The sequence below is a fragment of the Brachyhypopomus gauderio genome, chromosome 3 (assembly GCF_052324685.1).
Source record: "Brachyhypopomus gauderio isolate BG-103 chromosome 3, BGAUD_0.2, whole genome shotgun sequence".
In the NCBI taxonomy this organism is placed as follows: domain Eukaryota; kingdom Metazoa; phylum Chordata; class Actinopteri; order Gymnotiformes; family Hypopomidae; genus Brachyhypopomus; species Brachyhypopomus gauderio.
In genome coordinates this window covers 39,323,481-39,348,588 of record NC_135213.1, presented here as the reverse complement: position 1 = coordinate 39,348,588, position 25,108 = coordinate 39,323,481, and the positions used below count along the sequence as shown (strand labels likewise).

At 41.8% G+C, this 25,108-nt stretch overlaps 2 long non-coding RNA genes across 5 annotated transcripts; both read right to left on the bottom strand.

The window, feature by feature from the left end:
* Positions 1-13,142: 13,142 nt before the first annotated feature.
* LOC143509496 (uncharacterized) lies at positions 13,143-17,722 on the bottom strand. The gene is made up of 4 exons (XR_013129694.1): positions 17,575-17,722; positions 17,152-17,272; positions 15,941-15,986; positions 13,143-13,506 (listed from the first exon to the last, which is right to left on the bottom strand). It is a non-coding gene; the product is annotated as an uncharacterized LOC143509496 (long non-coding RNA).
* A 4-nt stretch (positions 17,723-17,726) lies between these two features.
* Positions 17,727-21,626, bottom strand: LOC143509495 (uncharacterized). 4 transcript variants are annotated; one of them, XR_013129691.1, is made up of 7 exons: positions 21,298-21,623; positions 20,041-20,185; positions 19,441-19,498; positions 19,005-19,114; positions 18,394-18,446; positions 17,827-17,949; positions 17,727-17,742 (listed from the first exon to the last, which is right to left on the bottom strand). It is a non-coding gene; the product is annotated as an uncharacterized LOC143509495 (long non-coding RNA). The 4 variants fall into 4 exon arrangements; XR_013129693.1 differs by lacking the exon at positions 20,041-20,185 and having other exon boundaries at positions 21,298-21,626; XR_013129690.1 differs by lacking the exon at positions 21,298-21,623 and having other exon boundaries at positions 20,041-20,452.
* Between the last annotated feature and the right edge of the window lie 3,482 nt (positions 21,627-25,108).

The following is a 25,108-nucleotide window of genomic DNA, read 5'->3' as shown; positions in this document are numbered from 1 at the left end:
ATACCCTGTGGACAGCGCTTGATTGGAGCCAATTTCATCCTGCAACAGGACAATGACCCAAAGCACACCTCCAAATTATGCACAAACTATTTAGAGAAGAAGCAGGCAGCTGGTGTTTTATCGGTAATAGAGTGGCCAGCGCAGTCACCAGATCTCAACCCTATTGAGCTGTTGTGGGAGCATCTTGACCGTATGGTACAAAAAAAGTGCCCATTAACCCAATCAAACTTGTGGGAGCGGCTTCTGGAAGCATGGGGTGAAATTTATCCAGATTACCTCAGCAAATTAACAGCTAGAATGCCAAAGGTCTGCAATGCTGTAATTGCTGCTAAGGGAGCATTCTTTGACGAAAGCAAAGTTTAAAGTAGAAAATTATTTCAAATAAAAAAAAAAACGTTATTTCTACCTTGTCAATGTCTGGACTATATTTCTATTCATTTTGCAACTCATTTGATAAATAAAAGTATGAGATTTCAGGGCAAAACACAAAATTGTCTAGGTGACCCCAAACTTTTGAACGGTAGTGTATATATATACTGCTCAAAAAAATAAAGGGAACACTTAAACAACACAATATAACTCAATATAACTCCAAGTCATTCTCAACATTCCCCTCAAACATTTGCAGCCACGTACTGAACGAAAGCGTCGATTCGCCAGGACACTGGAGGAATGGTGGCGGTAGGGAAACGGCCATCCTCTTTGCCAATTTGTTAGGTTGTTAAATGAAAGTAAGAAGCAACACAGCCGTACAGATTAAATACACACGTAGGCTTTGTTCGAAATAGACTACTACATACTGGATACTGCATACTGGACTCAGTATATACTGGATACTGCATACTGGTCCTCGTAGTAGTATGCAGTACAGTTTCCAGTATGCGACAAAAGCAAAGCATACTACGGGGTTACGTGAACGTAGCGTTGCATGATGGGATGCAGTACACCACGAAGATAGCTCTGTTCGCGTACTGGAATATTTTGCGGAAGTAGTAGGTCATCCGGGTATGTTTCGCGTACTGAAAATTTTCATTTTGGTCACATACTGCATACTGATTTGGGGCTGGATCAGTACGCCAGTAGTATGTAGTAGGCTATTTCGAACACAGCCGTACTTTACTGAGCACACGGCACTCCTTCTTCTCCTCTGCCTTCCTCTCTTACACAGTACACAGTGCCTCCTAGTGGAGGATCTAATTAGAACTCTATAGAACACAACACACTCGTTTTAAATTTTATACATAACAAAACAAATCACTCTTTTAGGAAATTAAAATAGAATATTTATTTCAGAAATGCCATTCCTAAAATCATACGACCTTCATAATTCATTACAATAGTTCCATAGAGATTTAAAAACCATTTGTATTGTTAATATTATGAATTTAAAAATACCCATTAGTAACAGTGATAGTGTTGGTGGATTAAAACTGGAACATTTCATGTTATTTCATCAGCATGAAGAGATTACGCATCATCTCCATCATCAAAATCGACTCCTGTAGCCGCACGCTTCCTGTAAAACAAAAGTCAGAAGGATGTGCTAGTAATTTTAGCTCATCACAGTTGGCAAACATTTGTAAATAAAATGTAAATGTGCCATATTTTGTCAATTGTGATTTTTTACACCGCAATCGAAATTTGTGCTCCGCTTTTAACCCACCTGTAACAGTGATAGTGTTGGTGGATTAAAACTGGAACATTTCATGTTATTTCATCAGCATGAAGAGATTACGCATCCTCTCCATCATCAGGGCTCGGTAACATATGGCACGTGGGCATGCCGAGGCATAATCACTGGCACGCGCCACGCTGGACCAGCATCAGCAAAAAATTAATAATAAAAAATCTCAGACAGAGAGCACGATCCTCCAATCGAAATCGCTCCTCAACGCTCTGCTCGGTGGAGGCGTTTATACTTGGCGATCGATCGCGATATAATACTTAATTTGTGTCCATTTACACCCCCCCCCCCCCCCGCTAACAATTTACACTCGCCACATATATATATATATATATATATATATATATATATATATATATATATATATATATATAATATATATATATATATATATATATATATATATATATATATATATATATATATATAAATATTCAACCCCCCAAAGATTTTAAAGATTTATCAATATATGTTTTTTCAAATAGCAAGATTCTTCTTTGGATGACTTCATGAGTTGAGTGATACATAAAATCAGAACAGAAAATGCATGATATAGTATTTGTGTGTAACAGTATATTTTGTTAAGATAGCCATGTCACAATTATTCAACCCCTATATAATATTGTTGTTTTTAAAGCTTTCTGACAGTTTTTATGGACTAAAGTGGAGTTGAAACATAACTAAGCCTTTGAGAACTCTATAATGATCCTTCATTTGCTTCAGCTGTGATGCATATATAAACCCCACCCATGAAGGAATTCAAGGTGAGTTGCAATCATGGGAAAGACAAAGGAGCTTCCACAAAAGCTGAGAGAGGAGATTATTTCATCGCACCTAAAGGGCCTTGGGTATAAGAAGATTTCCAAAAAATATAACATCCCAAGAGACACCATTGGGAGCATTATAAGGAAGTTTAAAACTTATGGAACAGCTGCAAACCTGCCTGGCCGTGGAAGAAAGCCCAAAATTTCATCAAGAGCCCTTAGCAACTTAGTCAGGACAACTAAGAAAAACCCCCGTGTGAGTGCAAGACACCTACAGAATGACCTGATGAAGGCTGGAACAAGTGCTTCAGTAGCAACTATAAGTCATGGCCTGGTGGTTAGGGAACTGGTCTTGTGATCGGAGGGTCGTGGGTTCGATTCCCAGACCTGAGGCCATGACTGAGGTGCCCCTGAGCAAGGCCCTTAACCCTCAATTGCTCACTTGTATAAAAACGAGATTAAAAAATGTAAGTCGCTCTGGATAAGGGCGTAAAAATGTAAAATGTAAAAATGTAAAATATAAGACGTGCACTGAATAAAAGAGGACTTCATGGCCGGACTCCAAGACGCACTCCACTCTTAACCACAAGGAACATCAAAAGTCGACTAGAATTTGCCAGGAGGAATTTGGATAAGGCTACAGAATTTTGGGAGACAGTTCTATGGACTGATGAAACCAAACTGGAACTGTATGGACATATGGACCAACGGTATGTCTGGCGTGCGAAAGGCCAGGCTTACGACCAGAAGAATACCATCCCCACAGTCAAGCATGGAGGTGGGTCATTGATGATGTGGGGCTGTTTTTCTGCAGCAGGAACTGGTAATCTTGATTGTGTAACTGGCATCATGGATTCTCAGAAATACCAGGCCATTTTAAAGAGGAACGTGATGGCATCTGTTGACAAATTAAACCTTGGCAATCATTGGACCTTCCAGCAAGACAATGATCCCAAGCACACCTCCAAGTCAACCAAAGCTTGGTTGAGAAAAAGATCATGGAATGTCCTGGAGTGGCCTTCTCAGTCCCCAGATCTAAACCCGATTGAAAATCTTTGGTGGGATTTAAAGAGGCAGTTGCAGCACGGAAGCCATCAAACATCACTGAACTAGAGGCTTTTGCACATGAAGAATGGGCCAAGATTCCAATTGAGAGGTGTAAGAAGCTTGGTAGTACTTACCAAAAACGTTTGTTGGAAGTTATAAAAGCTAAAGGATGCTTCACAAAGTATTGAAGCACAAGTACAAAGAGTTACATTTTTTCATTTGAACTTCAAAGTTAAGTCAACTTCTGTTGTCAAAATAACTCAAATATGTATTAATACTGTTTGTTGTTTAATTTTGTCATTTATTGTCAAATGATGCAATACTTGCAATAAAAGAAAAAAAAAACATTAAAGTGCCGTTCCAGAATAACAAGTGAGAAGTATTTTAAACTTTGATTTAAAAATGTCTAAAGTTATGGCTCTTCTAATGGTTTTATTAGGGGTGGGCATAGATTAATTTTTTTAAATCTAGATTAATCTCACTTAATTCTTGAAATTAATCTATATTAAAATGGTTCATATGCGTGCTACCCAAGTAATGACTAAAAGTCAGTTTTTGAGATAGGATTTCTTAATACAGGGGGTGCGTTAGACCAGGGGCTCATCTCCTGTTTCCAAAATGCATCAATGACTGCTTGAGGAAGCTGTTCTACTTTGATACTTGAAGAAAAAAAACATGCTCAATAAAATGTAGGCTACTCGTGTTCAACGGTTTATTCAGTTAAACATGAATTTGTAAGCCTACATACTGTACATTAAAAGGGGTTGATAACATGTTTATTCAGCTAAACATGATATTTGAAATGTAAGCCAACATTTAGTACATTTAACCTCACGGACGTAATTTGTAATTACGTAATTTTTTTCAAAAGCCGGTTTTGGTCCTCTGCAGTTTTAAACGGTTAAAAATAAATATTTAAATAGCGACGAATCTAGCGCTAGGACCATGCAGAAAACGACCGCTCCGAGCTCCGCTCCGGTAACACTTTACGTTCCTAAAAATGAATTTTCCATGAAGCAAACCTGGCGACTTTGTGGCCGCATCCATGTAAACACACGTACGATTTGTAATTCACAGGTTTGAAAACTCGTTCTCGCCCCTACTGTGCAATTTGGTTAGGAATACAGCCGAGCTCAACTATCAAGTTGAAAGTCATCGTAGTTTGCTTACCCATTTTGACCCAGTTCCCAACCCAACTTTAAGAATAGATTAACGGCGATAATTTTTATATCGCCCGATAAGAGTATCAAATTAACGACCGCCGTTAATGCCGTTAACGGCCCACCACTAGTTTTTATTCAGCTACTTTTGTGTAAGAGCGGCATATACTTCTGTTTAAAGAGATTCTCCGTGCAGTATCAGCCTTCTTTTGGCAGATCTGTTAAGATGATTGGCTGCAGTAAAAAATGATTGACAGCTAACTCTGGCTGATAATTGGCTTAATGAAAATTGATTGACAACAAAAGTCTAGTATCTGATTGGCTGCAGTCGAAAATGATTGACACATGCTCCGCCCTTTACCCACGCCCACCGGGGCTCCGGCCTGCAGCGTTACCCTTCTCGTTTCTATAGTAACGACATAACACAACATAACCGAACGTATATAAGGCCGCACGTCAAGGCAGTCGACACCAGTGTGATATTTGTAGAGAAAAAGGAAAGACTGTACAGCATCACAGCTGAACATACAACTAATTAACACAGTAGTGGACAGTGGAGAGTTATAAGAAAGAAGATGGACTGCAGTATACAGACTGAGATGGAAAGTGAAATTCTGAAAAGAAGTGAGGAACAAACAAAGGATTACACACAGACGCTGAGTGAACAGGAGGAGATGTTCAACAGGAGAATTGATAATATGATATCCAAGATTAAGAAAGCCACAGATCGAGTAGACACAGAGAAAATACAAAACAAAGAGATGGTCAGTGAGTACAAGAAGATGGAAAAGGAGTGGGCAAGAGAGAGAGAACAAATGAAGAACAGACTTAAGGAACTGGAGGATGAAAAGAAGGTCATCGAAGAGGAGAGGAAGCTAATGGAGGAGGCGTGTATAAAGGAGATGAGAAGGTTGGCCGAGTACACAGCGAGGGAGGAGCTGGAGAAGATCAAGCTTAGGCACGAGATCTTCTTCTACCAGGAAAATGAAAAGGCACGACTGAGTGAAGTACAAGAACTTAGACAAAATATGAAGGAGAATGAAAAGATAAAGAGAGCTGAGGGCTCTGAGAAGAGAACTCTGGGACGATGGTGGAGGAGCATATGGCGAAAATGGTTCAAGCACTGAAGTGAAAGTGTGAGGAACCGCACTTGATCTCCGTGTAGATGCGGTTCACCTGCCGCTCATCGCGCCTCCCCATCGCAACTATTTAATCTTCCCCCTCACTCTTCTTGTGAAGTATTGGTGCCATGCCACCAGGCCCGTCGCGATGGGGCAGGCAAACCAGGCAATTGCTTGGGGCCCCAAGCTGGCCTGGGGCCCCCAGACAACAACAGGTTAAGAATTAAATGCAGCGACAAACTGTGTGAGCCCCCCTTTACATTCTCAAAGTCATGAGCAATGACACTGTTCTCAGAATCCCCCTCAAGGGGCCCCTCCCACCAGCTGCTGAAGGCAGGCAGACACTGTCCTGGCAGACAGCCAAGTTTTAGACGCCGGCAAATATGAAACTTAACCATGAAGCGAATTTATACATCAGGAAGCCAAAAGAGAAAACAAAAGAAGAAAGAGGAACACAAAAAAACACAAGACAGTGGTAAGTGATGATTTACACTGGATAAATTAGGCCTACCTGTACAAATGGTGTAATTTAGCAGCAGGTAGGCTAAAAACAATATATACGTCCCGGCTAGTGTTGCCACCTGTCCCGGTTTTCACGTGCCTGTCCCGGTTTTCCCGGGCCGTCCCGGTTTGTCCCGATTTTTCTTCTTTTTAATATTCAGTCCCGGAAAAAATTAGGTTAGTTAAAACCACGATTCAGACTGTTTCTGCACACTTTAAATCTGTTTTTTTCTCGCTGTGTCCATTTTAAACCCCTCCGGTAACATTTTACGTTCGCACCCCCCCCCCCCCCCCCCCCCCGCTCAACAACTTACGTTCGCCAACCCCCCGCCTAGTCCCGGGTAACCCCATACTTAGGTTGGGGGGGGGGGCGGTTGGTGTCTTTGCTTGGGGCCCCCAAATACCTTGAAACGGCACTGCATGCCACGTACCGAGCGGTCTCTCCGTGTTACTGCCTTCCCTGTGTACCGACCTCGGCTCTCCTCCTAGACCTCGTCCCCTGCCTAGTCCCTCTGAACCAGAACCATATAGAGAGAGAGTCGCGCCATCTCCGTTCACTCCAACGGACCCGTTTGATTACAGCAAATACGAGCAGCGCAGTCAAGCTGGACCAGTGGACCATCTGTGATACACTTTTACAGGTTAGTACGCTTAAAAAATCTGATTGTGTATTATAAGGACATCAGAATCAAATTAACATGTGCGTTAAAATGTGAATTAAAGCATTTTAGTGAATTATCCACCTCTTAATAAGCAGATTTAGGGAACTAATTCTATGCTAAGACAACGCGAATACGGTTAGCGAGCTTTCACATTAACGACTGACAGCCTATTAATAGTAAATTCCTCTCTTAATGCCATTTTACCTAAACGCGATGTTAAACATTTGAGTGTGATTGTAGAGTGTGTTGGGTGGAGGAGGTGAAATGAGGATATCCATTAACGTTAAGATAACGCACAATAAGGAGGAGAGCCATTCTTGTGATACATCACTGCTGATATTGACTAGAATGCATATTTTAGACTTCTAACTAGTACACAACAGTGTAATTTATAGATCAAGTGTTTGTAGGTTTTGTTAATCTGTTGACTATTATCTGTATTATGCTCAGCAGACTTTGGATTGATGGCAAAGGGAGAGAGAAGATCATCAAGAGAGATTGAAAACACAAGGTAAGTTGAAACTAGGGTGGCAGTTTTGATCAATGAATCTTACAAGACTAAAGAGGAATACAACATACTAAAATCTAGTACAGTATGATATATGTAATCATATGTAACCATACTAGACTTGTATTCTATTATTGTATTATTTATGTTGTATTTAATTTATCTTGTTAGTGTACATTAGTTGCCTGCTGTTTTTCACCTTTGTGGATTGGCTCTTGTTTCCAAGCTGACCATCTTTTAACCGTTTCTTCTTTCTGTCATTTCGTATTGTGCAGGGGGCTTCCTCTTTCTGAGTACGGGGCGATGCACAAAAATGGTGCAAACAGCATCTGCTCTCAGCCTGGTCTTGCCCTGTTTGGTTCTGATGAACTGGTCTGCCTCAAAATGTGCCTGCAGAGTGATGTGAGTTTACTCCTCACACATGACAACTCAGTTTTGTCTACCCATATACATATCCCATAGTGGGTGAATACACAGTATTAGAGAACACTTACTGGATACGTATACACTCATTACACGTATAAAAAAACAACCAAGGATGTGCAACAAATTCAAATTCATATCACATCAATACTCATAATAATCATTTTCTCCTGTCTTTTTCTCCTCTCTCTCTTTAGGCCAAAGAACCACAGGGGATTCAATGGAGCTGCAACTAGATGGCACCCTCACCTGTTTGATAGCTCTGTGATCATTGTTTCAATAAAGACAGCTATTATCCGCACTTGGATCCTTGTCTGCCTGATTAGTACGTTACAGAAAGGGTAGTAAACGAACCTGTGCCCTAGAGAGATTATTATTATTATTATGAAATGCCATAATATTATTTCTAAACACATTTTATGAACTTATTCATTTTGGTTGGATGTGCCATTGCCACAGAGGACGCACTGATGCCAACTCCTATCTGAGGTTCACCACCTGCACTGATGGGACTGTGACTGCTTGGCCTGGAATTAGAACTATAACTATAGAACTATATTTGGATTATAAATACAGACTTATGCTAACGGGTCGCCCAATGGAGGATGGGTTCGCTTTTGAGTCTTGGTCCTCCTGAGGTTTCTTCCTAATCCCCACCATCATAGGGAGTTTTTCCTCACCACTGTCATCTCTGTCGCTCATTAGGGATCTGGACCCATACAATTGTAAAGCTGTTTTGTGATGTGTTTTTAAGCATTCAAGTGTCTCTCCAAACTGAATTATGTCGCTAGCCTCGCGAGAAAGTCAACCTGCAGTAGCCTGAGTGTCAGTTCTCGCGAGATTAGCGCTGACAGCGGGAACAACAAACCCGATCAGACTAAACTAATCAGAGATGGATGAATGTAACGAGAGAGAAGGTGTTTCTATCAAAAAAGGAAGACGTCGTGTAAAATATAAGGGGTCCTGGACCTTGATTTAATACACTATTAAATAGCAATACTATTATTAATAGTAATACTATTAAATAGTAACAATAATAACTGAAATAATATAATATAATAATTATAATATAGAAGAAATACATTTGTTTTGCATTTTTATTGTAGGTAGATCATTTTGACTAGGTCATCTTATAAGTAGCTCACAAGCTGAAAAGGTGTGGGCACCCCTGGTCTAAACAAACTACCAAACGTAAAGGTGGCACTGAAAAGCTGAGAGAGAAAAGACAAGCTACAGAGGTTACTCACTGAGTGAACAATGTAGGTTTCAGTAGCTTTCCAGTTGTTTTCCCCTGTATTTTGTCAGGGTCAAGTTGTTAAGTTTGTTAGTTATTTTGATATACCAATATGTGGCTTTGTAATCATATTATTGCTGGAAGTAATATTGTCCATATGACAATAAAAGCTGACATATTGTCACGGTAGGTCGGCCTGGAGGCCGCCAGAGGGCGCCTACACACACTCCCTCGGTCACACGCACGCCCACAACCACACAGAGCACACCCGGTCACCCTCAGCCTCTGTCTCCTGCTGCTTCTGTCCCAGCGTTACACATATACACTACGTACCATGTATAGATTCATATACAGTATATATACACACACACATATATATATATATTTTAGTGGGCCAGTCTGTCAGGAACTCCCGGGCCACTTTTTCTCCCCAGTCCGCCCCTGTCAGCACGGCTGCAATTTCAGTTGAAATCACGCTTCATTTCAACAGTTCTACAAGCGCCATTTCTTAGTTAACAGGAGCATAATAAATGCCAGAAGACTGTGATATGTTTATTAAACTTTGTCATTACAAAAAGTTTCACAAACTTATGTTACCGAGCAACACGTAAATACTTTCTTGCACTTTCTTGTTGCTTTGTGTAGGTCTACATTGGTAGGTCTACATTAGTAGACCTGGCCACGTGCAGGTAGTATGCAGTGGTACACATAAGGTCAGGGAGTTATGTTAAAACAGATTAAGATTAAAGCAGATTAAAGAATGTGCTTGCAAAGAAAAGCTGGTTTCTGTACTCCCCATTCAAACAAACCATGAAAATGACCTTTCTAAAAACTTGTGTATTATATTTTCTTGTACAGTATCCTTTAGTACCTTGATAGAATTTCATATTTTCTAAGATATAAATGTGCATATGGTTATTTATCTTTGGAATTGTTTTATCCGTTTCAACTTTATGCAGTACCAAACTTCACTTTTAATGGTTTATTCCATACTCTTGAGATGAACTGATGTAGGCACTCGTTTTAAATTTTATACATAACAAAACAAATCACTCTTTTAGGAAATTAAAATAGAATATTTATTTCAAAAATGCCATTCTTAAAATCATACGACCTTCATAATTCATTACAATAGTTCCATAGAGATTTAAAAAACATTTGTATTGTTAATATTATCTACTTAAAAATACCGATTAGTAACAGTGATAGTGTTGGTGGATTAAAACTGGAACATTTCATGTTATTTCATCAGCATGAAGAGATTACGCATCATCTCCATCATCAAAATCGACTCCTGTAGCCGCACGCTTCCTGTAAAACAAAAGTCAGAAGGATGTGCTAGTAATTTTAGCTCATCACAGTTGGCAAACATTTGTAAATAAAATGTAAATGTGCCATATTTTGTCAATTGTGATTTTTTACACCGCAATCGAAATTTGTCCTCCGCTTTTAACCCACCTGTGCAGTTAGAACACACACACACACTAGTGATTACTAGGGCGGCAAGTGACGGCAAGAGCAGAGAAACAAGACTTGTACGGTTAAGGGGCAGTCATGGTCCTGTGATAGGGAACTGGTCTTGTGACAGGAGGGTCATGGGTTCGATTCCCAGACCTGAGGCCATGACTGAGGTACCCTTGAGCAAGGCACCTAACCCCAACTGCTCCCCGGGCGCTGGGCTAGGGCTGCCCACCGCTCTGGGCACGTGTGATCCACAGCCCCCTAGTAATCACTAGTGTGTGTGTGTGTGTGTGTTCTAACTGCACAAATGGGTTAAAAGAGGAGGACAAATTTCGATTGCGGTGAAAAAAATCAAAATTGACAAAATATGGCACATTTACATTTAGCATTTGAACAGGGTAGAAGTGATATAGTGCAAACCAAATGATGAGCTGCACTGTGTATTTACACACTTACGAAAGGCATTTAGAAAAGAGCCGTGCCTAATGTGTTCAGTGTAGGTATAATGGCTTGTGTACCTAATGTAGTGCCAAGGTTAGGGTTAGCACACTCTCACTACAACGTTAAAGACAAGGATGGTCATTAACACACATACACAGGTATATATTTACCTGGGTGGGAGGGGCTTGGTGTGTGCAGGCATGCCATTGGCTGTCAGCAGCTCCTGTAGCCACACACATTCCATGAGAATATCCTGAGCCCAGCTCCTGCTCTGTTGCTCCTGCCTCCCTGCTGCCCCCTTGTGGACCCGCTCAGACTCTGCAAGCACTGCTCTCAGGTCTCGGATCTCCCACTCTGACTGTTTCAAGCTCTGATTTAGGAGCATGGTCGTGCTCTCCGCCTTCTGTTCACGTCATACACACCAGCACAGGAGACACCAGAGTCAGGACAGGTGGGTTGATGTGGCTGGGGAAGATACTGGTGCTAAATTGGTGGCAGATTGTTTTAGTGCAAACGGTTCAGTGTTTCAGCTTGTGTTTATCAAGGAATATGGGAGTAATGTCTTGTTTATGATACACAGGTTATGACACACAGGTGCTGATTGAAGTGTTTGAATGGTGTAGCACCAGTTTAAGTCCTGACCCGTCCCACATTAGGGAACAGGGCTCTGTATTCACGTCACATGCTATTCAGAAGGCACGTAGAAAGGAAAGCCAGTGTGCTGGGGGGAGTGACCTGATCCCTAACTCCTCCTACTGTAGGTGGGTCTCCCTAACTCCACCTGCTGTAGGCGTGTCTACCTAACACTACCTGCTGTAGGCGGGTGCGGGTCTACCCAACACTACCTGCTGTAGGCGGGTGCGGGTCTACCTAACACTACCTGCTGTAGGCAGGTGCGGGTCTATCTAACACTACCTGCTGAAGGCGGGTGCGGGTCTACCTAACACTACCTGCTGAAGGCGGGTGCGGGTCTACCTAACACTACGTGCTGTAGGCGGGTGCGGGCTAACCACCACACACACACACACAACATTACTAAAATTTATTAAATATGAACAGGAAAATGAGACCAAAGTAAAGACGTCACTAGATACCTGTTCTCTAGTGCCTGTGTAAGACGGGCGATGTCTCACAGCTGCAGAGGGTGACGGGGGTGGAGAGGGTGTAGAGGGTGGAGAAGGTGTAGAGGGTGGAGTGGGTGTAGAGGGTGGAGTGGGTGTAGAGGGTGGAGAAGGTGTAGAGGGTGGAGGGGATGTAGAGGGTGGAGAAGGTGTAGAGGGTGGAGGGGATGTAGAGGGTGGAGTGGGTGTAGAGGGTGGAGTGGGTGTAGAGGGTGGAGTGGGTGTAGAGGGTGGAGGGGATGTAGAGGGTGGAGAGGGTGTAGAGGGTGGAGTGGGTGTAGAGGGTGGAGAGGGTGTAGAGGGTGGAGGGGATGTAGAGGGTGGAGGGGAAGTAGAGGGTGGAGGGGAAGTAGAGGGTGGAGGGGATGTAGAGGGTGGAGTGGGTGTAGAGGGTGGAGGGGGTGTAGAGGGTGGAGAGGGTGTAGAGGGTGGAGTGGGTGTAGAGGGTGGAGAGGGTGTAGAGGGTGGAGGGGATGTAGAGGGTGGAGGGGAAGTAGAGGGTGGAGGGGAAGTAGAGGGTGGAGGGGATGTAGAGGGTGGAGTGGGTGTAGAGGGTGGAGGGGGTGTAGAGGGTGGAGTGGGTGTAGAGGGTGGAGGGGATGTAGAGGGTGGAGGGGGTGTAGAGGGTGGAGTGGGTGTAGAGGGTGGAGTGGGTGTAGAGGGTGGAGGGGATGTAGAGGGTGGAGTGGGTGTAGAGGGTGGATGGGGATGTAGAGGGTGGAGGGGATGTAGAGGGTGGAGTGGGTGTAGAGGGTGGAGGGGATGTAGAGGGTGGAGTGGGTGTAGAGGGTGGAGGGGATGTAGAGGGTGGAGGGGAAGTAGAGGGTGGAGGGGAAGTAGAGGGTGGAGGGGATGTAGAGGGTGGAGTGGGTGTAGAGGGTGGAGGGGATGTAGAGGGTGGAGTGGGTGTAGAGGGTGGAGGGGGTGTAGAGGGTGGAGGGGGTGTAGAGGGTGGAGAGGGTGTAGAGGGTGTAGAGGGTGGAGGGGGTGTAGAGGGTGTAGAGGGTGGAGTGGGTGGAGTGGGTGTAGAGGGTGGAGGGGATGTAGAGGGTGGAGTGGGTGTAGAGGGTGGAGTGGGTGTAGAGGGTGGAGGGGATGTAGAGGGTGGAGTGGGTGTAGAGGGTGGAGGGGATGTAGATGGTGGAGGGGATGTAGAGGGTGGAGGGGATGTAGAGGGTGGAGTGGGTGTAGAGGGTGGAGTGGGTGTAGAGGGTGGAGGGGATGTAGAGGGTGGAGGGGATGTAGAGGGTGGAGTGGGTGTAGAGGGTGGAGTTGGGCTGTAGTTGTTCCTCTCGCTTTGGATCCTTTTCTTCTTTCGCTGAATTCTGGTTGGAGTTTTCAGCTTTCTACCGAGTCTTATAACCTGCCCTTCATCAGAGCTAACACACACACACACACACACACACACACACACACACACACACACACACACACACACACACACACACACACACACACACACACACAGAACGAAAGAGCAAAGAAAGAGAGAAACAGGGAGAATCAATATTTTGGATTTACTTTCATTGATTTAGTTTGTATCCCAAGTTTGTCTGATAACATTAGATTCACGCTGTTTAATCTACACTCCTTCTATTGTAAAATTTAGGCAAGATTGTAGGCAGGCTGAGAGACGTTGGTGAAGGTCAGAATTGCAAGTACATTTTGATATTTATAAAACAACATTGCACAATTACAACAGTGAAGTGAAATCAGCAAGGAAAAACTATTTCTCTACCTTAATTCATTCATCAAATAATAACTCGGCTGTCTTGTTCAGAAGTATAGATCAGCTAGTAAACCCCACCTCCTGTTTCTTCCCTGAGACTGTTTCAGTTGAAAAATGTGATGAGTTTGCAATATTTTTTAGGGACAAGATTACTAGTATAAGGCAGAACATAGCAACAAGCACTAATAGACTATCAACCCTTATATCAGTTACTCAGCCTAACTTTAATATGTCTTATTTCCAAGAAGTTGACAACACTACTTGATGTGATCTCATCACTAAAATCCTCTACTTGTGAACTGGACCCTTTACCTACATGCTTTTTCAAGCAGGTTCTGAGCTCATTAGCAAATGAAGTTCTAACGATTGTTAATCAGTCTCTGCAATTGGGTGAATTCCCTAACTTTTTAAAAACAGCAACGGTTAAACCACTATTAAAGAACAGAAATCTTGATCCCACAATTCTCAATAATTATCGACCTATATCTAACCTTTCCTTTCTTAGCAAAATCATTGAAAAAGTTGTGTCAATCCAGTTGAATGATTATGTAAAAGTAAATCAAATAAATGACACTTTTCAATCTGGTTTCAGAGCTCTCCACAGCACTGAAACAGCCCTAGTTAAGGTAGTAAATGACTTGAGATTGAATACGGATGCAGGCAAACTCTCAGTCCTTTTTCTGCTGGATTTAAGCACTGCTTTTGACACGGTTGATCATGAAATTCTTCTTGATCGACTACAGAGCTGGGTAGGCCTTAGTGGCTTAGTCTTAGACTGGTTTAGATCGTACCTAACTGGGCTTGATTACTACGTAGCATTAGGTACCTCTTCCTCCACACGTCAAAAAAAAACTTGTGGCGTCCCCCAAGGATCAATTCTTGGGCCGTTACTATTCAACCTATATATGCTTCCGTTACCACATATCATTAATAAACATGGTATTAGTTATCATCAATATGCAGATGACACTCAACTTTACATTTCTCTAGAACCTAAGGCCCTAAAATCAATTTGCTCACTGTTTGACTGCATAGATGATATACAGACATGGATGTCTGACAATTTTCTGCAATTAAATAAACAGAAGACAGAAGTTCTTGTTCTTGGCAGTGATTCACAAAGAAATGATGTTTAAATATTTAAATCAAATGAATCTGAATGCCAGACAATGTGTTAAGAACCTGGGCGTCACCTTTGATAATGAGCTCAGCTTCAAATCACACATCATGACTACATACAAGACAGCTTATTTTCACCTTCGAAACATTGCTAAGGTCCGAGATATGCTCACTCCTGCTGACAGTGAAAAACTTGTCCATGCATTTATCACATCAAGGCTAGATTATTGTAACGCTGTTCTGTCTGCTCTTCCAAAGAGCTCTATTTCGCACCTACAGAGAGTTCAGAATGCGGCTGCAAGGGTTCTGACCCACAGGTGAAAGAGAGATCATATTACACCTGCACTCCACTCACTGCACTGGTTACCTGTCAGCTTTAGGATAGATTTTAAGGTTCTAGTCATGGTTTTTAAATGTCTTCATGGTCTTGCCCCTCTTTACCTCAGTGAAATGATGGTTAGATATGTTCCAGTCAGGTCTCTGAGGTCTTCAAACAGTAATCTACTGGTGATTCCTAGATGCCGATTAAAGATTGGCGAGGGTGCTTTTAGACACTATGGCCCAAAGCTCTGGAATTCTCTTCCTGAAGAGCTCAGAGGCATTTAATCCCTGAATAGTTTCAAGAACAGTCTCAAAACATTTCTGTTTAGATCTGCTTTTAGTTAAGAAACTCTAGTCTATTATTTTATAATTTGTCACTTTATTTAATTATTTCTTTTTATCTTTAATTTTAATATTTTGTTATCTTCTTATATTTACTTTAGTTTTATTTACTTTACTTTTTTATTATATTGTTTACTTTACTTTTTTACATTTTATGTTATTTTACTTTAATTTCTTCTAACATTTCCTTTTTGTCTTCTCCTTTTTATGTTTCTTTTATTTATACTGTAAAGCACATTGAGTTGCATGTATGTATGAAAGGTGCTATACAAATAAAGATTATTATTATTTATTATTATTACCTGAGTGTTTGTCCTTCATCACAGGATCCGTTCTGACCTTCCCACGCTGTAACGTCACACAAGCAGAGAGGTTTCACTGCCATTCACGCTCGTAAACTCATATCCAGATTCATAAAACATGTCATATATAACTTCCACAAGAATGTAGCACTCACTCAGGTCAGAGGTCACACTGCCTACCATGGAGGTCGTTACAGTGAGTCAGAACCACACAACTGGTCCCTCAAACCCAGACACACGCTGCTTGTCTACAGTTTCAGTTGCATTGTGATTATATTCATGCATTTTGCATTTTCTGAAGCAATTCACAAGTTCACTGCCTTTTAATGCCGAAGCAAACACAAGACTATACACAGCATCTGTTCAGCGTATGCTGAATATGCCATAGTACCGGTTCTGTGTGCAGCGAGTCCAGATCGCTGTCTGTGGTGAACAAGTCTGTCCTCCTCAGAGGAACTACAGAAGCTCAGAGATCTATATGAACACAGTACCTACGTCTACAGCACTGAAAATGGTTTATTCTGATGCACTGTATATTTTTACTCTATATTATTGTTGTCTGACACTGTGAGTATGAGTAAATCTACTTCATTTTAACGACAGAAACAGCTCAGAGAAGGTCTGGCTCACAGATGAAGCCAGGAGCTACCTGCTAGGGGTCTGGGTTTGGGCGTTTGTGAAGAATGCCTACTGGGGTTGTGTGTTGTGCTCAGATATCCTGCCATCTGGGCTTCAGTAACGCGTACAGTATCACTGCTCAGACTGTCTGTGGCTTAGGACAGAACCATCAAGAATAACAGCTACATTAACTTGACTTTGAGTTAACTCAAATACATTAACTGTGCCCCTACGGTCCCCCACTGACAAAAAACCCAACATTTTTAAAGAGATTGTTGCACCCTTTTAAATGAAAATCATGATTTCATAAAGGTCCAGTTCAGAAGGTACGTACATAAAGCTATGCTGCCTCCTACTGGTTGATTCCTGTCAGTTCAACTCATTATAATTAAAATCTCTCCAGTCTTTTAAGACTTCTCCATTACATCTGTGGACACTCAAATGAGTATCATCCCACAACAGGCCTGTAGGTCATTTGAATCCTGGGCAGAAGCTCGTTTCCTTATGCTGAACTGAGACCAGTTCCCACCCCACCCCCATCCCCATCGACCTAATCTATATGGTCACTGGAAACTGATCTGAGGTCAGCATACCTGTTCCAGTTGAACGTGGCACTGGAACGTCCAGCATCACATCTCTGAATCTTGAGCTGAAGTCTTCAGTGCACACGCTCTCCTCCTCTTCCTCGTCCTCTTCCTCCTCTTCCCCTGTTACCTATTAAAGATGCTATTTTAGCTTTGTTATACTGTTGTACTGTTTGTACTGTTTGTCCACAGTGGCAGTTGTCCTGTTGTTGTGTTGTGTTCGTCCCTCAGGGGGGCGGGGCCTATAATCTGCCTCACCTTTCACTTTAAAAATACATAATAATATAAAATGAAAAAAAAAATTATGAAATGTGTCATACATAAATAATATAACAAATATTGTAATGTCTTAATGTAATGATGAAATCACACACACACACACACACACACACACACACACACACACACACACACACACACACACACACACACCCCAATGGTAGTTCCCAGCAGTCGTTCCAGTCTCCAAAGACACTGCTCAGTCTTCGAGCCACCGGGTCCTGCAGCTCCCAGTGTCTGCCAGGAGGGGGCAGTAAAGAGGCGAACACGATCACTGCCCCGTTCTTGCTGGCCACCTCGCTCCACTGTTTATAGTGACCTCTGTAACGGCAGGGAAACAGGCAACGGTTCGGCGTTACAGGAGGCATTGCACCCTGGGACGGGACCATTATCGGCCTGTTTTACCTGTGGAAGTGTCCGGGAGGTCAGAGTTTGACTCGTTGGGCGTGGAGGTAGTGTTGCCAGTGGGAGGGGGCGTGGTGCTCAGGACAGAGTCTTTAATCATAGACTTACTGCTTCTGAGGTGCACTGAAAATAATTTTAAAGATATAAAAAAGACCACATGTGCTATATCCTAAAACAAATATTGAATTTGGGCATAATCCTAAAATGATTTAGATTATATTTATTTTCAAAAATCAGAGGAAAAAAAATCCAATTAAAATAAAAAATTTTCAAGTATCCAGATTCTGGACAGTCTGCAGAATTGACACCCAGTGAAAGGCACTGGTTCCCAGTCCGAGTCCTTGGATCTCAAGCTCAGTGTATTTTTGTATTCTCACTCATCTCATAAAGGTTGATGAGTTCTACACCTGCTCAATGAGCTGAATCAGGTGTGAGACAGGTGAGAGCATGAGAAAACGTGATGAGCGTGGTACTGGTCCCAATGACACGCCCACAGATCACGCCCACAGATCACAGGCCACGCCCACCGCCATCTTCTAACGTGATCCTGAGAGGCCTTGAGTCTACCTGAGTGGAGAAAGTTCTCCGTCTTGCCGTTCCCTCCATTTGGTCGGGGGAGTCTAGGGACACAACAGAAATTTAGCGTAAATTTAGAAATTTAACTTTTGCAGTAAATATCCTCATTCTCACCCACTTCACATTCATGCTTTTTTTGCAAGTGTACAAGGTAATTTTAACACATTTGCTGGTTAAATGATCATATTCTCTGCTTGTATCTATATGGCACAAATCAGGGATATAAGACCCCACAAAAGCATCCTTGTATTAATATAACTGATCAAACAAATGATCTTTTGCCTGAAAGAAATGTCTTTTATCATTTTGTTATGGAGGTCACGGGGTTAGTCCCAGTTTTAGGAACCAGAGACATTGTGTTATTTCCTTACTGGACAAGCAAGGCCTTCACCAGGTGTGCCAGGTGTGCGTGAGCCAGACACACGTGAATATGTCTGCACGCTGGTTCCCAACACTTCAGCTGCGTTATCACTGTAGTGTTGAGCCAGTGACTTTGTGACGTGTTACACAACATCAACATTTACTCATTTAATTGCTGGAAATGCAGTTTTTCAATGAAGAAACAGAAAGGAAGAAATATTGTGAGTGGCCTCCCATCTGACCTGCAGCCTACTGAGCTGATCATCGATGGCGTCAAGCAGGAGATCGCAGTGGTCTCTGCAGAGAGCAGCTGGGTCCAGACAGAAACCACTGGTCACCTCTTCAACACCATCTGAGAACAGAGAACAGGCAGAAACTAACATCAAAATGAAAGACTGAAAAGACACTCCATTGCTGTTGTGATTGGTCAGATTATAACCCATGAACTACTGCAGTACACAGTGTTAATATGGAACGTTAACACAGAGGTATCTGGGATCAAAATAATGTGTGATTATATTTAGAAGTCGCTGCACCTTAAACAACAGCGTCAGTTCTTTGTATATAGACAGGCTCCTTTAAAGCTCAGTTAAAGCTCAGTTAAAGTGCATGCACCTCCACCCACACCTACAAGACTGATCCAGAATCAGAGTAAAAGTCTAAGACAAGCATTCAGACCAGCACAGAGGCGATCATCTGTGTCATCAGCTTCTCCGTGGCTTCCAACGTCCATCACCTACAACACGCAAGTCAAAAAACACAACATGAAACTGCACTTCCCAACATTACAGCCTCTGTAATATAACTTTTACCCAACAAACTGTAGGGTAGTGAATGTATCATTTTCAAACTAATTAAAGGGTCGTTCATTCATGTTTTATTCGGTTTTAGCTCGTTTGTTATGCTGAAACACACGTTTGGAGAGCTGGAGCGACTGTTGGTGGCCTGTTGCCCGGGGAACAAACTGGGACCCGCCAGTAAACGCGGTCCGGTCTGGTGGGAAATAAAGGCTCACACATTCCAGTCCCACATGTGTATCCACCAAAATGTCTTAAGAGTTACGCACTGTATCGTGTTAGTACTATGCTGCTTCTTGAAGCTAAACGTTTACCAACTAAATGAAAGTGGATATAATAAAGGCGAACGTGCATGTTTAAGAGCTGCTTGCACGTCGTTTATAACGTCCTTTATCACATTAGAGCATCGTGTAAACACACCAATGATCAAATCATCTTTCGTTTTGTTTGACCTAACGAATCAAGAAGCACGTATACTCACAGTTGGTTTGGGTCTGGATCTCAACCCTGCTGCGGGACTGATGGACTGAGCTGCACACATCGCTTGACATTCACAGACGCACGCGCCGCAGGATCTTAGCAACCATCAGTCCTGCAGACCCAACACACCCTGAAAAGAAGTTGAACTGAAGACACATGGAGCGGTTCAGGTAATGCTAGACATTCAAATGGCTTCAGTTCACTGGTGCATAATCAAACATTTCTCACATTTGTGAACACACATTATAGATCAGATTTCCCATATTTCACATTGTCAGATGAGGCTTGACTTGTCCACCCATGTGATCAAGACTCGTTTCAGTCCTGTCTTTGTGTGCATATACTTGGCGATCGATCGTGATATAATACTTAATTTGTGTCCATTTACACCTCCACTCCCCTAACAATTTACACTCGCTACCCCCCCCCCCCCCCCCGCTCCAATTTTATTTGCTGATAGTGCCACACACTCATTACACTCCATGTCTCAAAGGTTGCCCACCCCTGGCATAGAGCATACCTGTCAACTCTCCCGTTTTGGCTGGGAAACTACTACCATATTTTACCCCTCTTTCCCGATGTCCTCCCGTATTAATATTTTCCCGTAAATTCCCGTATTGTAATATAGTATATATAGGTATGATGACAAAATTTTCAAACAGCCTCAAGCTTTAAAAGAATCACATATCTAGACAGAGCTGAAATATACCTTTAAAATGATACCTGGATTTTGAAAATTGGTTGAGAATTGATAAAGTTATGATATTTATAATATCATGTATCACATTAAAATATAATACATTAATTACAATAGAAGTCGTGTGACTGAAATTCACATAATCTAATTCTAATTAATCATAATTAATAATTAATCATAATCATAATCTAATTCGAAGTGATGTTAACTATATTACCATTTAACAACAAGTTATATCAGAAAACAATGAGATTAAACTACACAACACTGGTATCAGTACCGATTTCAAGAAAACACTGTGGGAACGAGTTAAACCGAGACGCCGCTTTTAGCCTAAAGTTGCGCTACCGTGACGTTCGATACGCCAATGTCAATCATGACTACTTATTTTCCGCGGTCTAGTAAAATACTTTCGCCTGCACGGATTTCGATTAAATTTGGTCAGTATTGAGATAAAAGCTGTATTTTTAGGTCCACATATATTTCGATGGTGTCCGGAGCGTTGATGAAGAAAACAGACCGCTTGAAAACAACAAAGTATCTTCTCGCTGGTCTCCCGACCTGAAATCGCCTCAGAGTTGACTATAAATAGTGCCTGATGATTGGCTGGGTTGTGCTTGACGAAGTCACAGTAGTATTCAGGAAAAAACATACACCTGCTAGGCGGTGAGGAGTGATGTTATATGACACCTTTACAAAAGTACAACGTAGTTTGGAACACATTACTGAGCCAGAATTTTTCGCATCGAACGTTGGTTCGTCAGCATACCTAGTATAAATCTTAAAAGCATTCAAGCGCCTCTCCAAACTGAACTATGTCGCTAGTCTCGCGAGAATGGCAACCTGCAGTAGCCCGAGTGTCAGTTCTCGCGAGATTAGCGCTGACAGCGGGAACAACAAACCCGAAAAACTAATCAGAGATGGATGAATGTAACGAGAGAGAAGGTGTTTCTATCAAAAAAGTGAAGACGTCGTGTAAAATATAAGGGGTCCTGGACCTTGATTGGGCTGGAGGGAATGATCGCAGCGACCAGCGGAAAATTTTCCTTATTTTTAAATAAAAAACGTGACAGGTATCTACTTTGCTGCCAGGGTGCTCCTTTTCTAATGTAATTCATTCAATTCCATCTCATTACTCCTTTATTTCAATGTATTATTTAAAGTAGAATTAATTTGCCCAAATTAAAATGGCAGTAGATACGAACAGTCTCAAATGTAAATTCATTCATGCTGCGGTTTATTGTGGTACTTCTGCATATTTTTAAATTTTTTTCTTAAAAAAAATAAATGTATAATAATGAACTTATTATTAAAAAGGAATAACTATTACTGAATAAAGTAATATATATATATTTTTTGTATAACCACAGTATGTTTTTGTTTACTTAGATGTTATGAATTGATTAATCGAAATGACGTCACAATACATCGATAGATAGATAGATAGATACATACTTTATTGATCCCGAAGGAAATTTAGCATAACGTTGGTAAGTAGTAGAATTCCGTTTCTATAGTAACGACATAACACAACATAACCGAACGTATATAAGGCCGCACGTCAAGGCAGTCGACACCAGTGTGATATTTGTTGAGAAAAAGGAAAGACTGTACAGCATCACAGCTGAACATACAACTAATTAATACAGTAGTGGACAGTGGAGAGTTATAAGAAAGAAGATGGACTGCAGTATACAAACTGAGATGGAAAGTGAAATTCTGAAAAGAAGTGAGGAACAAACAAAGGATTACACACAGACGCTGAATGAACAGGAGGAGATGTTCAAGATGACAATTGAAAATATGATATCCAGGATTAATAAAGCCACAGATCAAGTAGAAACAGAGATGATAAAAAACAGAGAGATGGTCAGTGAGTACAAGAAGATGGAAAAGGAGTGGGCAAGAGAGAGAGAAGAAATGAAGAACAGACTTAAGGAACTGGAGGATGAAAAGAGGGTGGTTGAAGAGGAGAGGAAGCTAATGGAGGAGGAGTGTATAAAGGAGACGAGAAGGTTGGCCGAGTACACAGCGAGGGAGGAGCTGGAGAAGATCAAGCTTAGGCACGAGATCTTCTTCTACCAGGAAAACGAAAAGGCACGACTGAGTGAAGTAGAAGAACTTAGACAAAAGATGAAGGAGAATGAAAAGATAAAGGGGGAGCTAGAAGAAGAGTTGAGAAGGAATAAGGCTTCATGCCGCCTGAAGCAAATGGTGGCTAGAGCGTTTGTGAAGAAAGACGGAAAACCTGAGGGCTCTGAGAAGAGAACTCTGGGACGATGGTGGAGGAGCATATGGCGAAAATGGTTCAAGCACTGAAGTGAAAGTGTGAGGAACCGCACATGATCTCCGTGTAGATGCGGTTCACCTGCCGCTCATCGCGCCTCCCCATCGCAACTATTTAATCTTCCCCCTCACTCTTCTTGTGAAGTATTGGTGCCATGCCACGTATCGAGCGGTCTCTCCGTCTTACTGCTTTCCCCGTGTACCGACCTCTGATCTCCTCCTAGACCTCGTCCCTTGCCTAGTCCCTCTGAACCAGAACCATATAGCGAGAGAGTCGCGCCATCTCCGTTCACTCCAACGAACCCGTTTGATTACAGCAAATACGAGCAGCGCAGTCAAGCTGGACCAGTGGACCATCTGTGATACACTTTTACAGGTTAGTACGCTTAAAAAATCTGATTGTGTATTATAAGGACATCAGAATCAAATTAACATGTGCGTTAAAATGTGAATTAAAGCATTTTAGTGAATTATCCACCTCTTAATAAGCAGATTTACTTGTAGGAGTAATGATTAGTCCAAATGTTTCTGTCTAATGGGCTTGATGGCACATTTTGAGCTGTTTGGGGGTTGTTGGATTTTGAAGCTCGGCTACTGGAGTTGTTTTTCACCTTTGTGGATTGGCTCTTGCTTCCAAGCTGACCATCTTTTAACCGTTTCTTCTTTCTGTCATTTCGTATTGTGCAGGGGGCTTCCTCTTTCTGAGTGCGGGGCGATGCACAAAAATGGTGCAAACAGCATCTGCTCTCAGCCTAGTCTTGCCCTGTTTGGTTCTGATGAACTGGTCTGCCTCAAAATGTGCCTGCAGAGTGATGTGAGTTTACTCCTCACACATGACAACTCAGTTTTGTCTACCCATATACATATCCCATAGTGGGTGAATACACAGTATAAGAGAACACTTACTGGATACGTATACACTCATTACACGTATAAAAAAACAACCAAGGATGTGCAACAAATTCAAATTCATATCACATCAATACTCATAATAATCATTTTCTCCTGTCTTTTTCTCCTCTCTCTCTTTAGGCCAAAGAACCACAGGGGATTCAATGGAGCTGCAACTAGATGGCACCCTCACCTGTTTGATAGCTCTGTGATCATTGTTTCAATAAAGACAGCTATTATCCGCACTTGGATCCTTGTCTGCCTGATTAGTACGTTACAGAAAGTGTAGTAAACGAACCTGTGCCCTAGAGAGATTATAAATAATATGGCATTTCATAATAATAATAATAATGATAAACGCATTCTATGAACTTCATTTTGTTTGGATGTACCATTGCCACAGAGGGCACGCTGATGCCAACTCCTCTCTGAGGTTCACCATCTGCAACTATAGAACTATATTTGGATTATAAATACAGACTTATGCTAGTGGGCCGCCCAATGGAGGATGGGTTCCCTTTTGAGTCTTGGTCCTCCCGAGATTTCTTCCTAATCCCCACCATCATAGGGAGTTTTTCCTCACCACTGTTGCCTCTGTCGCTCATTAGGGATCTGGACCCATACAATTGTAAAGCTGCTTTGTGATGTGTTGTAAAAAGCACTATATAAATAAATTTGACTTGACCATGTTACAATCATTATGATATTATATATATATATATATATATACACACTACTGTTCAAAAGTTTGGGGTCACTTAGAAATGTTATTTTTGAAAGAAAAGCAGTTTTTTTTATTTTGCTAACATTAAATGCATCAAAAATACACTCTATACATTATTAATGTGGTAAATGACTATTCTAGCTGTAAACGTCTGGGCCCGTATTTATCAAACTTCTTAGAATTACTCCTAAGAATGCTGCTAAGAATTGACTTATGTCTAAAATAATTCTTAGTTAAAAGCTGAGACTAAAGGTTAGTTATCAAGCCTCTCAGTCTCACTTTAAGCGAAGTGTAGGAGCAATTCTTAAGTGTCAGTCTAAGAGCTGATTTACGACACCTGGCTGTGCCGCAAAGCTGGGCCTGTATTTTTCAAACTTCTTAGAGTGGAATTTTGGACTTAAGTGCTGAAAAATTCTTAGATTTGCTCCTACTCACAGAGTTAAGTGTAAAATCACTTCAAAATTATTGCAT